Genomic DNA, 14,718 nt, shown 5'->3' with positions numbered 1-14,718 from the left:
ACAGAGTCTGTCGATCCCAAATTGGAAGAGCAGAGCTTATCTACCAAGAGTCTTCCAGATGAATGGTCCTGGAAGTAATAACATCTTCCACTTTGTGTCCAAGACACTTTTCTTCTGCCCCGTGTGCATGGAAAGGGAGATTTCATGGGTTAAGGTAACACGCTCGGCCCTCAGTTGTCATTGTTACCCCACTGAGGATGCATAGGCAGTATTTGCAGCATTTGCCTGGGGGTCTGGGGAGACCTCCCAGCTGCTTCTAGAGGAGCAACCCCTCCGATATCACGCTACACCTTTGAGGCCTTCCTTGAGTTTACTCCCTTCATTTTGCAAAGATCTCCCCCTCCTTGCCTCACACTAAATGGCCTAAGATTTGCTGTATCCCCAGGTATATCAACAAGCCCATCTATTCTGACAGATGCTGGAGGAAAGCTGGTGATCCTGGGGCCTGGGGAAGGATTTTGTGGGGAGAGTTTGTGAAGAGGGTGTTGAAGTGCAAGCTTTGGGGGAAAGGAGACATGCTGGTGTTTGTAATGCCTTGTCCTATGCAGAGGACTTTTTTCCAACTACTTGGTCTAATAAAAGATATTGCATCTACCCAAACAACCTGGCCTGACCTTGTCCAATGGAGAGTTTAACACTAAAATCAATAAATAACATGGAGCAGCACAAGAGTGCTACAGACCCAGGGGCTTTTGCTAAGCAGGGTGCTCAGAAATCATGTGAGTAAGCACAGTTCAAAAGTATACGGAGGAGCAATTGTACTCTTTCGCCGGTAAAATAGGCAGGGCAGGGGCTCAGCTTTTCATGGGACCTACTCAGCACCTGGAAGCATCTGGTCCCATGAGACAGGCAAGGCACGAGCTCTTATTCCAGTTTACAAATGGGAAAACCCAGGCCTAGCAACTTGGAGAGAATGACGCCCCATCACCAGTGCTTCTGTGCATTGTAGAGTCTGATGGCTGAATTAACTCCCAAGACTTAAGAGAAGGGTTTAATAATAACCTTTATTTAATTCTGCATTCAAGAGGGACCCTAAGAAAACACCCCTCCATCTGATAGTGCACCAGGAGCATTTTCTCCATTACTGTATGCACTCTATCTCCAGCATGTGCCATATATCCTCATCCTCATCCATCTTCCACGTGTGTATTGATCCTTCTTAGTTCAGGAGTGCTGCTGGGATTATAGCTTAAGGGAGTTCTGCCGGCGTCTTATGACATTACCCCATGTCATACCTATCATCTTATGCATATTCTGAAATGAACTTATGAACCTTGAGAGGTTTATTGATCTCAGATGAGCACAGAAAAGCATTAAGAGAAGTGTGATTCATTCATGTCCATGCTGAGCGTACTGTTAGGAAGATCGATTCCTTATTCAATTCTTTGTTCGTTGGCAAGAAGAGGTGGTTATCCTCTGGGATTGGAAATCCACTCCGTGCTATTACTGCCACGAGATGAGCAACTCTGAGCAGTTAGTCATGTCCTGAGTAATCATCATCTGAATAATAGCAAATAGCAAGGAAAGTTTATGTTGGATATTAGGAAAAACTTTCTCACGAGGAGGGTGGTGAAGCACTGGGGCAGGTTACCCAGAGAGGTGGGGGAGTCTCCATCCTTGGGGGGTTTTAAGGCCCAGGTAGACAAAGCCTTGGCTGGGATGATGGAGTTGGGGCTGGTCCTGCTTGGAGAAGTGAGTTGGACTAGATGTGACCTCCTGAGCTCCCTTCAACCCTCATTTGCTATGATTGTATAAAATGCTTTTTGGAAGAAGACTGCTTCCTCATTTAGTCTCATCACATTTTTTAACCGACCATTATAGCATTTGTTTTTTAAAAAGCACCTACCAAGTCTCTTTCTGCATGCAGACACACGAGGCATTTGCTCCAGTGTAATGTTCTGAAAAGACTGCGGGAGGGAAAATAGCTAAGAGTTTTCAAATACCTGAAGGGTGATTATAAATATGATGGAGATGGGCCTTTCTCTGTGGCTGTAGGGTACAGAACTGGGAGGAATGGCCTCAAACTGCAGCAGAGGAAATTGGAGATTAGGAAGATTTTTCCTTACTAGGAGGGTAGTTAAGCTACCTAGAGAAACTGGCAGACAAGGTTCCTTGGGTGAATTTGATATCTTTTATTACACCAACCCAAATGGTTGGAGAATAGTTATTAAGCAAGCTTTCGGGTTCAAAAACCCTTCGTCAGGCTAAGGAAGCTGCAGCAGTTGGTGTGTGCAACTGTGCACTCTCCATCCTTGGAAATTTTCAAGAACAGGTTAGACAGACACTTGGCTGGGATGATTTAGTCAGGAGGCTGAACTAGATGTCCTTCCAGCCCTACTTTCATGTGATGCTATGATCCTATGACACTTCTCTTTGGCAAGATCTCTCTGGGAACAAAAAGAAGAGACGGCAAATACAAATGCAGGACAAAACTCATCCAACCCAGTTTATTGCCAGGTGGCTGTTGACTACGGCTCCTTCAGCTCCCAGAAAGCAAGATGGTTTCATGCACCAGAGGTGGCAATCCTAATGCAGTCGGGGCGGCGGCATGTTTCCGAATCGCAGCTGATGGATCAATAAAACACTCGCCTCCTATAATGGTAGTGGCGCCTGCCTGTGGAAAAAGAAATAGGAACAGGTCAGCCAAGGTCCCTGAAAAGCTGTCCCACTCCCAGTGCTTTCTGAGTTAAGAGGAATGAAAATGAATTGAGCCATGTGAATATTTTAATCATGGGATAGATTTGTGTTCACACCACAATGCCAAGCTGTGTCTCCTCTGTGGAAATCCTTTCAAGGGTGCCATGGGGTATTGCACAGTATTAGCACGGGTAGGCACGATACACCAGATCAACCCATTGATTTTATATAGGAATCCATAGTGTTCAAAGCATTCGGCTGCTGGGATCTTTCTGAGATCTTTGCAACAGCAGACTTGCTCTATTATTTTTCCATAGTCAAAAAATGAGGGAAAACTAAGAGATGGCATTTTCCAAGGGTGTCTTGAGTCTGAAAAAGTTGCCTTATGATATCAGTGTTTCTTCTGATATCATAAGAGCAATTGAGTGAGACTAATTATCCCCACCCCCAGTTTCCCCCCATAAGCTATAGTAAAAGAGTGTAAAAGAACAGACCCGTGGCTGTGTAAGCCCTTGCAGCGATCATTGTGCTGCAGGGTATGATCACTCCAGAGTCACCCCAGATCCTCTTTGGCCAAAAGCCCAGAGCCTTAGTGCTCAGATTAAAAATGAATCACAGATAATTGTCAGTAATAAAGGGCCTACAACCTCCCAGCTCAGACGTTTGGACTCTTTCCAGCTCAGGGCAGACCTCACCCAGCAGCGCCTAGTTAAGATAGTAGACCATAATGAAGTTGTACCTCCTCTCCTGCCTCTCCTCCTCCTGGCTCTCCCTCTTCCCTGCTTCCTGTGCCTCCCGTGCTCCCGAAAGTGGATGCTTTTTCTGCTGCGATGCCGGTGGTATCGCCTGTATCTCGCCATCTTCTCCTTTCAAGGTCTTGGCTGCTGGATTGCTACCTTCTGATGGAGCCCGTCACCTCTCTTGGTTGCTGGGTTTTGGTCTTCCCTGGGTGGTGAGGTGAAGCATAGCTGGTCCGTATCTCAAGAGTCCATTGACTGTGACATGTCAGGCTCAGCGTAGGTCCATGATGCATCACATTGGTCAGCCATTGCCATATATGGAAATAACAGTCATAGGCTTTTCTGTTGCTATAGAAACTGTGTTGCAGTTGCGCTGGATTGTATAACAATGGCCTCTTCCTCCGACAGAATCCAACCATTCTCATGAGACACCAAAAGTTATAAAGCTGAGTTTGCACTGGGTGTTGTGTTGCAAGGTGGAGAAAAACACGCTGAAAACGAGGGCTAGCAATGCGGATAGGATAGGGGAGGTATGGCCGTGCCCTGAAAGCCCTTGCCTCATTGTCAGAGAATAGAAAGAACAATAATAGCAAAGAGGAAAAGGTGAGAGGCAGGAAGAACTATAAGAAGCAATGTCAAGGCATTGCATTGGGAGGTGGCTATTTCTAATTAATATTTCTTAATTTCTTTGCATGTCCTAATTGACCTCCCATCAATGGACCAGGCTCGCTGTGTAGCAGTTACACTTCAATAAGGTTCAACACCCCCAAAATATCAACAAATAATCCAATGCATATGTTTTTTTTTATCCTCTGATAGTCTGAGGAATCTTAGGAAAATTGGGCTGGAAGGGACCTCATGATGTCACATCTAGTCCAGCCCCCTGCTCAAAGCAGGATCATCCCTGACTAAACCATCCCAGTCAAGTGTCTGTTTAACCTGCATTTGTTTCCAAGGATGGAGAGTGCACAATGTCTCTAGGTGCCTGCTCCAAAGCTTGCCCACCCTCACAGTCAACAAGTGCCACCCAATCTCCAACCTAAATTTCCCCTATTGCAGCTTGAGGCCACTGCTCCTAGCCCTGTCCCCTATGACCACAGAGAAAAGCCCATCTCCATCTGGCTCATATTGAATTTATGGTCCACAGCAACCACCAGGTCCTTCTCTGCACCATTGCAGCCGAGTCAGTAATTTCTAGCCAGCTATGCTAGCCAAGTCTGTCAAAACCATGAGATTAATTAATCCTTCCCTGTAACGGAGTGTAGTTAGAACCCACAGAAAGATGCAACTGATCCCAGAAATTGCCAATAAATCACAACGATCCCATTAATTCTCTAGACCCTGCATGGACATGCAGCTGATAGCACCTGAGTGAACTTGTGGGACGACGTATTGTCTGATTTCCTCCAAGGGAAGTGACTATAAACTGTTCTTCCAGGACAGGCCATATTGCCTACAAAATCTTTGCAAATCTGGGCGTAACCATGAGATGAATCTGATGGCTGATTGCACTCTCAGCTTGATGTCACTGATGATGCCTGATGATGAAGTCAGAGGCTGGAGATGTTACCGGCACTGACTTTAATACCTGATGTTCCTGTGATAACTTGGCATCCCTGACAACTCAATGAGATAGTCCCCATAGTACATAAAAGCCTAAGTCCTGCCATGTTTTCTGTAGGCCTTACAGCAAGGAAGAGTCCAGGGGAAATGGGATGATTTAGAGAAGGCTATTGAGACACATTTTACAGGTGTTTAGAGAGTTTCTTCCAAATGCTAGAGGTGCCAGAGAGAAGGCACAAAGGGGCTTGTTGGAGAACCCAGCAAGGGGTCAGTGGAAGCAAAAGTTGAACTTCTGTGACTGTCGGAGAGATAGAGGGGAGGTGCTAGAAGACAGTATTGTTGCTACAAAAAGCATGTGCTGTATGAGTATGAAAAGGTACTGTGCCTGATCAGGTAAATTTGGTTCTGTTCTTCTTTTATATAAAGTCCCAGCTACAAAACCCAGGTCGTTAACTCACTTGGTCAAGCTCTGTATGACCAAGGAGATAGCCCTAATGCCTATGCAGGCTGCTAAACCCTGGCTGAGACACCTAAAATTAATGCAACCTCCATCAGGGGAAGTCCTACTCATCTTGTCTACCATGGGCCCAGCCATCATCCCTCTTGCAGGGATGTGGGAGGGTGAATCATGGGAGAATGCTCCCATGGTATGACACAGGCAAACCACTCACCTGGACAAGAGTTTATTGAAGGGATAAACCAGTTTTAGTCAGGGACAGGCTCTTCAGAGGGATTATTTCCTCCATCTGGAGGAGGTGAAGAAACAGCACAAGGAAAGATTTTGCATTTTTCTAGAAAACCCGATGTCTTCAAGTGAGTTGCAAAGATCTCATCTCTCCCACTGTTACAGTAAAACTTCGAAAGACCATTGGCCTGGGGGAAGTCTCTTCTCCCATACCTTCTTCTAGATTTGGAATGACTTTGTTAGCATTGCCAAATCTGCACCAATCTGTAACAAACCTGCACAGTTGGCTGTAAAAATGGGATGAGTGAGATCAGAGTGGGCCCTAGAGTCTGGGGTGTTGCATATTCCTATCTGTTGCTGCTATTCATATGGTTTCATTGAATATGTGGGTGATGGGATACACCATATGGGTCAGATTTGTCTCTTGCCGTATGCCTGCTAAGGGATAATTTTGCCTGTGTTTTTGCAGTTTAGCCAGAAATCAAAAGACAACCGTGAAACATGCCCTGGATTGTTTAATAAACCTTCTGGCTTCTTACCCTCCAATAAAAGGGTGCAAAGCTGAAGCAGGTGGTATGAATAGTGGCTCCAGGGGAGGAAACCTCCTGAATTCAATGAGGACTGTTTTAAAGTTCCTAGTTTCATAGACACTAGGGCTGGAAGGGGTCTCACGAGATCATCGGGTCCAGCCCCGAGTAGGTGACAACTAATTTTTTTCTCTCCCTCCTGTTTGAAGCACGTGTTTATTTGGCTGTCAATGGTATCAATGATGGTGTCATAAAGGAAAGGGGAGTTTGATCCCAAGATGTTTTTTTTTCCTAAGGTGTAAATCAGCATGGAGGCCTCCATTTTTGAAGCAAGAACTTCTCGTTTCCCCACACATGCTGTTTCACTAACAGGTTTCGTGGCTGGACCACAACTGCTTTGTTGAAAATAATTCCCAACCCTTCTATAGGGGAACAGGTGTAGTTGTACGCACGCATCCACACAGACCCTCACAGTGGAAAACATGTCAAAATTAAATATAGGCCACACAAGAGCTGCCTTTTACAAGTTTACTGACAGGTTGATGCCTTTTCTCCTATGATAGGAGTCTTCCTGGGTCTTGGGGAAGTCACTAGGCTGGGTGGTTTTTTGGTGTCTTAAGTGATGGTCATGGTTGCCTTTCTGAAGAAGCGGATGGCTTGATGGCTAATGGGCTGCCAACGAGATGACCTTTGGAAGACAGGCTGGAGGGCAGGGAACATGTATCAGTTCGGCCAGTAGTAATAGGTGGTCATAACACGAACGTAACCTGTAAAGACAGGAGAGACTATCACCATCTGTAAACCTACAAGACAAAACAAGTATCAGTGTTGATCGTTATTTATTTTAAGATGGTCTAGGTCATCCTGTACCACCTCTAGATTCATCATGGAAGGAAATAAGCCCTGCTATACATGTGGAAACATCACACTCTCCCCTAAAAATCTGAGGGTGAACCTGGGGGCACTCAGGAGTGCTCCATGCACCGGGAAGAAGAGGGGCACTTCCTAATTGAGGGGTGAGTGAGCTGGGTTTATTTCCTCAGGGCTGGACCTTGGATGTGGGGAAGTGGTATAGACATGGTTTAAGACACTGGACCAAAACTGTGGAAACCTGGGACCTGATCCTGGAATGGTTACAGACATCTTGTATGATCTTGGGCAAGTCACGTGTTTTCCTTGCTATTTAGTTCTCCCTCTCTAATACCGAAAGGATCATCACTTTTCCCTCAACCCTTTGTCTACCCCAACTGGGCTATCCCTTGTACAAATGCGCAAGGAGCTTCTCACCCTAAACAGTACAAGTGTTGCATTAAAGACAATGCCAGCTAGTGCAAGGCATGAAAGAATGCAGATAGAAACCTACCAAATCCAAAGACAAAATAGCCTCTGACCTGCCGCGTTCACTTCTAGTTCTTAAAATCAAATTCACCTCCCCATGCCTTCGCACCCTCTCTTTCATGCTAAATCGCTGCAAAGGAAGAAATATGAAAATAGTTCTTGACTTTACCCCTCTTCTTCTTTAGTGGTGCCCTTTTCCAGCTGCATCTTCTTCTCCTCCTCCTCCTCTGTCTCCTCTTCAAGGGCCCATAGTTTCTGGGCTGGCGGAGGTGTTGTCTTCCACATCTCGCCATCACTGCTTCTCTTTGGTGGCTTCAAGACCCCAGGAGAAGCAATTTCATGGCTTGGTCAGGCCAAGCAAACCTGTCTGCTCGGATGGTGCCTGAGCTTGTGAAGAGACCCATGGAGGCTTCCTGCTACTTAAAGCCCTGGGTCCCATGATGTCACAATGGGTCGGTATTGTGATCACACATCAGCGAATGTTGCTGGGAAACTCACATCTCTGAAATAAGCTACCCTGAACCTTATGGCCATCGCAGCATAGGGTTGGAAATGAACCTCTTCGCTATGGATAACAAACAAGGCTCATGTCTATTTTTAACGCCGAGTTGTCAGTGCAGTCAGCCAGAACTCAATGGTCTCGTACTCTTTTCTGCTTGTAACATTCACTGGTATTTTCTGGCACCTTGGTGGAGAGGTAGTTAGCCATGTTAGTCAGAAGTCAGACAAAAGGAAGGGCACCTTAGAGACCTACTGGTTGAGGGAGACCTGAGCATTTTTAGGCAATGACCTACTTCATCAGATCATAGCAAAGTAGGTTGTTGCCTACAAAAACTCGTGCCTTTAAACGAGCTAGGCTCCAAGATGCCACCCTGCCCTGCCTTCTGCCTGACATCTTAACCAAATCCCTTTTGGTTAAGGGAAATTTTGAAATAGGCAAGGGTTAGTCTGCATCCTTTGACTTTTGGATACCTCCATCCTGCCCCTGAAATACGTATCTTAGCTTCATTCCTGTTGCCCAGGTCAGGGGGTAGGAACCTGCCAACATGTATTTGGCTAGATGTTGATACATATGGACAGACAGTCAATCAGAGCTATTTGCATGTAGGCACCTAATTAAATGTTCAGCAGTTGGAAGATGGAACTGAGTGTGCACTTAGCAAATTTGTGGAGGACACCAAGTTGGGTAGAGGTAGGCAAGGGCTAGGATCCAAAATGACTTTGACAAACTGGAGAAACCATCTGCAATTAACTGGATGACACTTCAAATGAAGAAGTGCAAGGTCCTGCACCAGGGATGGAACAATTGCCTGCACAAATAGACTGGGGGAGGTACAGTGCAGAAAGGGACCTAGGGATCATAGTGGACCACAAGCTGAATATGAGCCAATAGTGTGCTCTTGTTGCAAAAAGGGCCAATAGCAAATCAAGAGAAGTGATTCTCCCTCTATTCAGCACTGGGGAGGCCTCCCCAAGAGTATTGTGTCTAGTTTTGTTCCCCTCCCTTCAAAACAGATGTGGACAAATTAGAATGAGTCTAGCTGAGAGTGACCAAAATAATTAGAGGCCTTTAAAATATGATTTATGAGGATAGGCTTAATGAACTAAGATTATTTTGTTTAGAAAAGAGAAGACTAAGGGAGAATCTGATAGCAGTCTTCAAAATCTTGAAGGTGATTATAAGGAGGGTGGAGATAGACTCTCCTCTGTGGTCACAGTGGACAGGACTAGGAGCAATGGCCTCAAGCTGCAGTGGAGGATGTTTTAGATTGGAGAAGCAGTGGAAATGTCTGACTATGAAGGTGATCAAGCATTGGAACAGCCTGCTTCAAGAAGTTTGGATGATTTTAAGACCAAGTTAGACAGACACGTGGCTGGGGCGGTTCAGGCAGGGATGATGGTGCCTTGAGCAGGACGCTGGGCTAGATGACCTCATGAGACCCCTTCCAATTCTACTATTTGATGGCACCAAAAAATATTTCTCATGGCTTCAGTCTCAATGATTCAGTCACTGATAAGGATAAGTGAGCTCACCTGCTCAATCATAAAATCATAGAAATGTGGGGCTGGAAGGGACTGCCGGAGGTCACATCTAGTCCGACCCCTTGCCTGAGGCAGGATCAGCCCTACCCAAACTATCCTTTATAAATCCATCATCTAAACTTCTCATAAAACTACCATCAACCCTGACACAACACAAGACATAACATCCTAACCTGTAAATCAGGAAAACAGTGGCACCCAACATCCTGCTAATATGAATGGACAATCAAATTGAAGTTCCTCAGTTTGAAAGTCCAGCTTAGCCCTTATACCTGACTGACATTTTCCTTTAAGAAAGAGAGTGAGGATTAGAAGAGGGCAAAGACAGAGGTTAACATTTAGGAAAAAGGAAAATAGATCCATACATTTGATAGGGAGATGGGATTGTGCTGTGAAAGACACCCAAGTTCAGGGGTCTGTTTATGGTTTGGCCAAGTCTCACCGCACTTCTGGACCTCATTTTTCCCCAATTGACTAATGGAAATAATAATGCTTTCTTTGTCTGCCATTTCTTTTTGTGGACTTCTCTCCTCAGGATGGCTTCGTGCATGCACCCTATTCATTCCTCAGGCCTAAAATGATCAAGGGGTAGCTTGTATAATGAGCCTTGTGTCACTACCGCCTCCAGTACAATGGTGCCATTCTTGCAGATCACGGCCTACAGCACCCCAAGGAGACCAGGGGCTCCTGAAGTGTGGGGACCACCTTCTTCCAGGCTGTGTGAAGGACTAGCCAAGGCTTTTGCATAGAGGAGTGTCCCACTCTGGACTCTTTCAAAAAACAGGTGGATCTATTTCTTGCTGGGGTCACTTGATCCCAGCTGACTTCCTGCCTATGGCAAGGGGGCTGGACCGGATGATCTCATGAGGTCTTGCCCCTAATGTCTATGAAATCTATGAAAATGTCTATGAAATAGCTGCTCTAGGTCTGGTTGGCCTTTTGCACACCACAGTAGAGATGAAGGGAGCCTCAGGCAGTTTTACTGTCCCCAAATCAGGTATAGGTTTGAAACATTTGGGAAACAGTTTTTGGGGGATTCTCCATGGGACAGAAGGGTTGGATTAATGACATAAGAACAAGTTGACCAACCCCCATCTTTGCATCTTGGTCTTCCTTTCTCCCCACTACACAGACTTCGATTTAAAAAATGATAGAGCAAGTGAATTTGCCCACCAACTCTTCTTCTCTCCTCCTCTTTCCACTGAGTTTAGAGGTAGGCTCAAAGCATTGCCTGTCTAATTGAACTCATTAGGGTTCATGCGTTGGCTGTATTTTGAGGGCATATACACATCATACAGTCAAACAAGGCACGACATTACAGGATCGGCAGAACCAAGTATGCAGACACCCAAGAGCTGGGGGATGTGGCATAAATATGATCCCCATTTCTCCCAAGCAGTCCATCACCACTGATCTCTCAGGATATGACCTCCTACATTATGCAAAGGGCAGCATCTCCCCAATGAGCTCTCAAGGACATATGCACGTTGCCCCATAGCTGATGGCTCACCGTGCAACCTGCCAGCACCCCCAGATGCATTCAAGCTACCCATGACCTCTGAAGACAACATGGTTTCTGGAGCTGCAGCAGGTAGAACGATGCTCTTGAGCACAGCCCTGGCTTGGAAAGCCTCTCCACAGCCCTAATTAGCCCCCCTCATTTTGTCATCATGCTTCAAGAATCCCAAATGCATGCTTTCAAATCGATCGCCTCTCTGCTTTGTTGGTAGGGAGGTTTTGCTCCGTTCTGGGTTGATTATTCCTGTTTACCTTACGATAGCTGAGTTTCCTGGCTGGCGTCCACGTGTTTTCCTCGCCCCCTCCTTAATCTTATGGCAATGATACTGGCCTTCAACAGATATACAATGTCTGCACTCCTGGCATTTGATAGATCTCAAAATATAAACACTTTTTATGGGTCTCTGGGCACATCCGCCTTCAAAAATCAAAATCATTTCTTAAAAGCAATAACATGCAGCACTTAACATTTTCAAAGCACTGTATGAGCATGGATTCATCTTCCCCACCTCCTTGTAAGGCAGTTGGGTTTATACATTATTATCTATGTTTTATGGGTGAGGAAGATAAAACATGGCAAAGGCAAGGTATGCAAACTTTGGTACCTCGTCAGGCATCCAATTAAGCAATGTGGCCAAGGCAACAAACCAACCAAATGCAGCTGTTGCAGTTGAAATCAGGAGCTCCTTGCTTCTAAGTGTGAGCTCAGACCACTGGACCGATAATTTTTCTGCTGATTTCTTTCCCAAAACAGCATATATTGGATAGATCCTGATTTATTCTATGCCTCTGAAAGTTCCTCTTGCTGCTGCTGCTGCTTCCAAGTGTAACCCGTACTAAATGTACAAGTCACTTGATATTGCAAAGTGTGGTGTTGTATATGGTTTTAGTTAAGTATGATGGTTATATCTATGCTTTCTGCTGTGCTGCATGTACCCATGTTGTCTATTTTTGAGTATCTTGTTTTCTCCCCCTGCTTGGAGAGAGGGGCAGGAGATGCTGCACGTATGCAGATACCTGTGGCTTTTGTGAGGCCTCTTGTCTATGGATTCCCTGTTATTTTCTGTAAGTCAAAGGGAGTGGGGGGGTCAGTCACATAAGCAAGGGTTATCAGACCCCTAGCCTAGCTGATTAAACTGGGCAGTGGCCCTGTTTAAATTAATTGGCTAAAAGAAAAAGGCTGAAGGCCTGGCTGACCCCTGATTTTGGATACTTGGGGTGATATCACACCAGGTACATAGGAAGAGGGAGCTGGAGGCTGGAGGGGGACCCCAGGGACGGCCCCACTGGAGGAGTCAAGGTGCGGGGAAGCTCTCAGGTACGGGGAGTGAGAGAGTCTCGGAGTCTGGGACTCCTCTCCTCTCCCTTTCTTTGTGCCCTCTTTGCTTTCCTGGGTTTGGGGTGGGATACTACTGCAGGGGTATAAATCCCTGGAGCAAACCACCACGATTAGTGTCTTGTAGGTATGGGTCAGGATTTGGAGCCTGGCCCCTGTTGTGGCTCTTGCAGTTCTTGTGTCTTCACCTAGCTAGGTAGCTGAGCCTATCGGCGGGCCAGGCCCAGGACCCAGGATGGGTCTGGCTCCCCTTCTTTTCAGTTCTTTTGCAGTTTTTTCCCCACCAAGGTGCAACTTATAGGACTCTCCTGCCGAGCAGCAGGTATAGGACCACAGGCCCCCTGGAATTAACCCTTTGGGTGAGCTCCTGCCATGTCTCAGACTGCCTGGGCCTGGGTGGAGTCTCCCCAAAGGGGCTGCAAACTACAGACTGCGCTTTGTAGTTGGCTGTGTTTTAAATTGCATTTGGTATTAACCTTTGTTTTCCTTGCCTATGTTTCCTGTAATAAATCTGTCCTCTGTGGGCATGTCTACACATTCATTAATGCACCATAGTTACTGCACATTTAGTCTAGTACTTGGTTAAATCAATGCTCAGTAATTCTCACTACTGCACAGCAGCACTGGCGCACAGGATTTTAGTGGCGCTTACTACTCAGTAGCCTAATACTACTGCGTTATAGTGAGCACGGTTTTTGCCCCACATGCTACTGCACAGTGTTTAGCCTCTTAATGTGCATTAAAGCATCACTAAAAAAAATGCTCTTTCACAAAGACAGGCTAACGAGCATTTTCCTAGTGCATCATAATGGTGAGCAAACGCACACATTCATGTGACACAGCACCCGGCACTTTTAAAAGTGCCCAGCACTGCATCACATATACATTTGTATAAAAATGTGTGTCAGCACATCAGAGCAGACAAATGTGTATAAATGCCCAGAGGCACTAGATTTAATGCACACTAACTAAAGCACATTGATACACAAGTAGAAGCACCCAAGTGATAACCAACCTGGGAGTTAAATTAGCAAAGTAGTTCACAAACCCTTGCTTTCACAAGCCCTTGCTTTTACAAGCGTATAAATTTCAGAAATATTCAGGTTTTGCAAAAAAAACCTATGTTTCCAATCTGCCTGGAGATGGTGAAGAAACAAAACCCATTCATTATTTTTTTTTAACGGCGTAAGGACAAGAATACATCCTTAAAAAGAAATGAAAGACAATTGCAACAGGTTCACAACTTGAAGTGTAGCCTCTTGGGAAGGCAGTTGTGACTACCCGCAGTTTGCAAGGGGGGGCTGAGGACTGATTTCTGATGGGGCAAAATTGTGAAAACCGCATATTAAAGACAAGCATTATTATACCAGATCGGCAGCCCAGAGGGTTGCAGTGCAAAGAAGTGAGATCTTTTCCAGATGGTTTACCCTGAAGTATCCATAACGTTTAAACGATGGCACTCATCTTCTTCACAGGTGGCTTGGTGGTTTCACTACGGCTTCAAGAAGGAGCTGAGAAACTCAAGGTCAACGTATAAAGAAGTTATAAAGTGATGGCTGATCTTTAACTTCTCGTTACATGGAAAGGTGTCACTTGCAGACTTACTACATTCATAACTTGAACAATAAGCCAGCGATGCCGTAACCTTTAAGTAACCCAGTAAAGCACACTAAACAATCCAAGACTATTACTTGGGGAAGTTTAAAGTGACTCACTCCAAATCCATAAATGCATCCTGAACAAGAGCAAACTGAAGCCAGGTTCATCCTGAATCTTATCTTTTTTTTTTCTTCCTATTGCTATCTTTTATTTTGCAGCGCAGGCACCCTTGGCAAGTACCGTAGAGCATGGGCTACCTACACGGGCGTGGGCGAATGCACGCACCGAGCCCTACAGATAGAAAAGCAGTAACAGCGTGCGGGTATAAACAGTGCTCCTTCTGTGCCGAAGTTTTCCATACGCTAATGCAGACGGACTTGATTTTGTTTATGGTGACAGATCAGGATCACCCACCAAGTTCTTTTTCACGGGTCGAGTTTGCGCAGTCTCTCCTCATTAAAGTAAATCTGATTACATTTCAGCCTTGTTTTTAAAGGCGGGGGGTGGCGGGGGGGGGGGTGAGGAGGAAACCACACACTTAGATAATTTTCATTCAAATCCAGTGCAGTGGCCCCACTGGCCACTCATACTCTGCGGAGAGAGGCAGCGGGGAAATGTCATGTACTTGTTTGATCTGGCGGGTGAAGCATGACCAATTATCCATCACCTGACGAGGTCCGAGGCTCTGGAACAAGCAGAGTCATGTCTCGATCACGTACACCTCCATCGGCC

The 14,718-nt window shown here is 45.7% G+C and overlaps 1 long non-coding RNA gene across 1 annotated transcript; it reads right to left on the bottom strand.

The window, feature by feature from the left end:
- Nucleotides 1–2,420: 2,420 nt before the first annotated feature.
- On the bottom strand, nucleotides 2,421–14,014 carry LOC109281324 (uncharacterized). Its single transcript, XR_002087930.2, has 3 exons — nucleotides 7,660–14,014; nucleotides 3,377–6,919; nucleotides 2,421–2,614 (listed from the first exon to the last, which is right to left on the bottom strand). It is a non-coding gene; the product is annotated as an uncharacterized LOC109281324 (long non-coding RNA).
- Nucleotides 14,015–14,718: the final 704 nt, after the last annotated feature.

This window comes from Alligator mississippiensis, chromosome 4, assembly GCF_030867095.1.
Source record: "Alligator mississippiensis isolate rAllMis1 chromosome 4, rAllMis1, whole genome shotgun sequence".
NCBI classification, from domain to species: domain Eukaryota; kingdom Metazoa; phylum Chordata; order Crocodylia; family Alligatoridae; genus Alligator; species Alligator mississippiensis.
This window is presented reverse-complemented; position numbering and strand designations above follow the sequence as displayed.